Raw genomic sequence first — 3,068 nt, forward strand, 5'->3', positions numbered from 1 at the left:
ACAACTTTGTACTAAAGTTTGCATAAAGTTGAGACACTTATTTTGGAACGGAGGGAGTACATATTGGCTATGATCTCTCAATCATTGAGATGCAATAGCATGCATGTTAGTCTCCTTTGTAGTTGATGAAATGTTGCAACGGGGCAACCTTGGACGCAAGATACATGAAACAGAAGCTGGAAGCTTCATAGCATTGTACAAATTTATCTCGTTGAGAAATTACAGTATGTACTACGTACTACTACTATGTAAAGAGTTAGGTGTCGCACGGTGTCCAGAAAATATGGTGATAGTGTGAGGTGGGCCATGTAATGACTGAGCCTGCGTGTTTTCACTGCTTTCGCACTCCTCCGCTATAAGAATGGAGAAAATTGCAGTCTAGTACCTCCTTTCACCGAAGCGTGGGACATCTAGCAGTCGTACCACCTCAGTAATAATGACCAATAAGTCGTCAAATCACATAGACCCCGCAGTAAGTTGGACGGACGAAGCAACCATCACTCTTGAATCCGCTTCTCCCTTCAATGCAGGCGCTAGTGAGAGGCCGCGTCCGCTCTACCCAGACATGAATGCGGCACCGATTCTTTGGAGCGGCGCTGACCATTTTGGGCGGGAAGCACGCGCGGGCGATGGAGGGGCTTTGGGTGGGCTAGGCTGGTCAGGAGCGGGCGTGGCAGCTGTCCCGACCGGACGCCCAGAAACGAGAGGATGCACCGACTCTCGCGGCTAAATCGTACGCTGCACACCATCTCTCTGTAGGAGTAGGTCGATGTGTCGCTGTCTCTAACTCACACACGCTGTTAAACACACACACACGCGCGCACACGCACACACAGGTTCATAAAATAGGAATATCGTGCGAGTGTGAAGCCATAGGAAGTGAGATACAAATGGAGTACGTACAAGAATAGAAGAGGTGACGAATATTCCATCAAACCTGGACTAAGGAGCAGTACTCCCTCCGTCTAGGTGTTAAGTCATCTTACGAAAATTAGATATTCCCAAAATGTTTAGACGTTGTCCATTAACTTCACATCTCAATCCCCTCCTAGCCTCGTTGCTAGTGAGCGTTGTTACTTACTCTGCCTTGTTATCTCCCCCGGAAACCCAACGCATGGAGCGCAACTACGCGTTGATCAGTCAAGAAATCAAAGTCGACTTGCATGCGAGTTAATATGTGGCCTGTCGGGAAACATAGTAATATCAAAAAAATTCCTACGCACACGCAAGATCATGGTGATGCATAGCAACGAGAGGGGAGAGTGTTGTCTACGTACCCTCGTAGACCGGCAATGGAAGCGTTGACACAACTTAGAGGAAGTAGTCGTACGTCTTCCCGATCCAAGTACCGAACGTACGGTACCTCTGAGTTCTGCACACGTTCAACTCGGTGACGTCCCTCGAACCCCAATCCAGCCGAGTGTTGAGGGAGAGTTTCGTCAGCACGACGGTGTGATGACGGTGATGATGTTCTACCGACGCAGGGCTTCGCCTAAGCACCGCTATGATATGACCGAGGTGGAAGCGGGCACCGCACACGGCTAAGGAACGATGACAAAGATCAACTTGTGTGTAATGGGGTGCCCCCTTGCCACCGTATATAAAGGAGGGAGGGGGAGGTGCGGCCGGCCCTTAGGGGTGCACCTGGAGGAGTCCTACTCCCACCGGGAGTAGGACTCCCCCCTCTTGCCTTGTTGGAGAAGGAAAGGGGAAGGGGGAAAGAGGAAAGGGGGGCGCCGCCCCCCCCCCTTCCTTGTCCTATTCGGAATAGGGGGGAGGGGCGCGCTGCCTGCCCTGCCGGCCCTCCTCTTCTCCCTTACAGCCCATGTAGGCCCATTAACCCCCGGGGGGGTTCCGGTAACTCCCCGGTACTCCCGTAAAATCCTGATTTCACCCGGAACGATTCCGATATCCAAATATAGGCTTCCAATATATCAATCTTTATGTCTCGACCATTTCGAGACTTCTCGTCATGCCCGTGATCACATCCGGGACTCCGAACAACGTTCGGTACATCAAAACACAAAAACCCTAATTACGATCGTCACTGAACTTTAAGCGTGCGGACCCTACGGGTTCGAGAACTATGTAGACATGATCGAGACACGTCTCCGGTCAATAACCAATAGCGGAACCTGGATGCTCATATAGGCTCCTACATATTCTACAAAGATCTTTATCGGTCAAACCGCATAACAACATACGTAGTTCCCTTTGTCATCGGTATGTTACTTGCCCGAGATTCGATCGTCGGTATTCCAATACCTAGTTCAATCTTGTTACAGGCAAGTCTCTTTACTCGTTCCATAATACATCATATCACAACTAACTCATTAGTTGCAATGCTTGCAAGGCTTATGTGATGTGCATTACCGAGAGGACCCAGAGATACCTCTCCGACAATCGGAGTGACAAATCCTATTCTCGAAATACGCCAACCCAACAAGTACCTTCGGAGACACCTGTAGAGCACCTTTATAATCACCCAGTTACGTTGTGACGTTTGGTAGCACACAAAGTGTTCCTCCGGTAAACAGGAGTTGCATAATCTCATAGTCATAGGAACATGTATAAGTTATGGAGAAAGCAATAGCAACAAACTAAACGATCAAGTGCTATGCTAACGGAATGGGTCAAGTCAATCACATAATTCTCTAATGATGTGACCCCGTTAATCAAATGACAACTCAAGTCTATGGCTAGGAAACTTAACCATCTTTGATTCAACGAGCTAGTCAAGTAGAGGCATACTAGTGACATACTGTTTGTCTATGTATTCACACATGTATTATGTTTCCGGTTAATACAATTCTAGCATGAATAATAAACATTTACCATGATATATGGAAATAAATAATAACTTTATTATTGCCTCTAGGGCATATTTCCTTCATGGTCCTGCATGGTAGCTAAAACGGCATCTCTTAATTGTTGTGATTAATTGTTGCGTTTAGAGACAGAAATCAGGGCTTTGATTGGAGGAAGGACTGGCCAAGTTTCTCCTTCTCCTCCAATCTGCTTGCACCTTGGTCCCGCTGCACATTCTAACGTGACTTACACCTAGACGG

The sequence above is a fragment of the Triticum urartu genome, chromosome 5, assembly GCF_003073215.2.
Source record: "Triticum urartu cultivar G1812 chromosome 5, Tu2.1, whole genome shotgun sequence".
Classification (NCBI taxonomy): domain Eukaryota; kingdom Viridiplantae; phylum Streptophyta; class Magnoliopsida; order Poales; family Poaceae; genus Triticum; species Triticum urartu.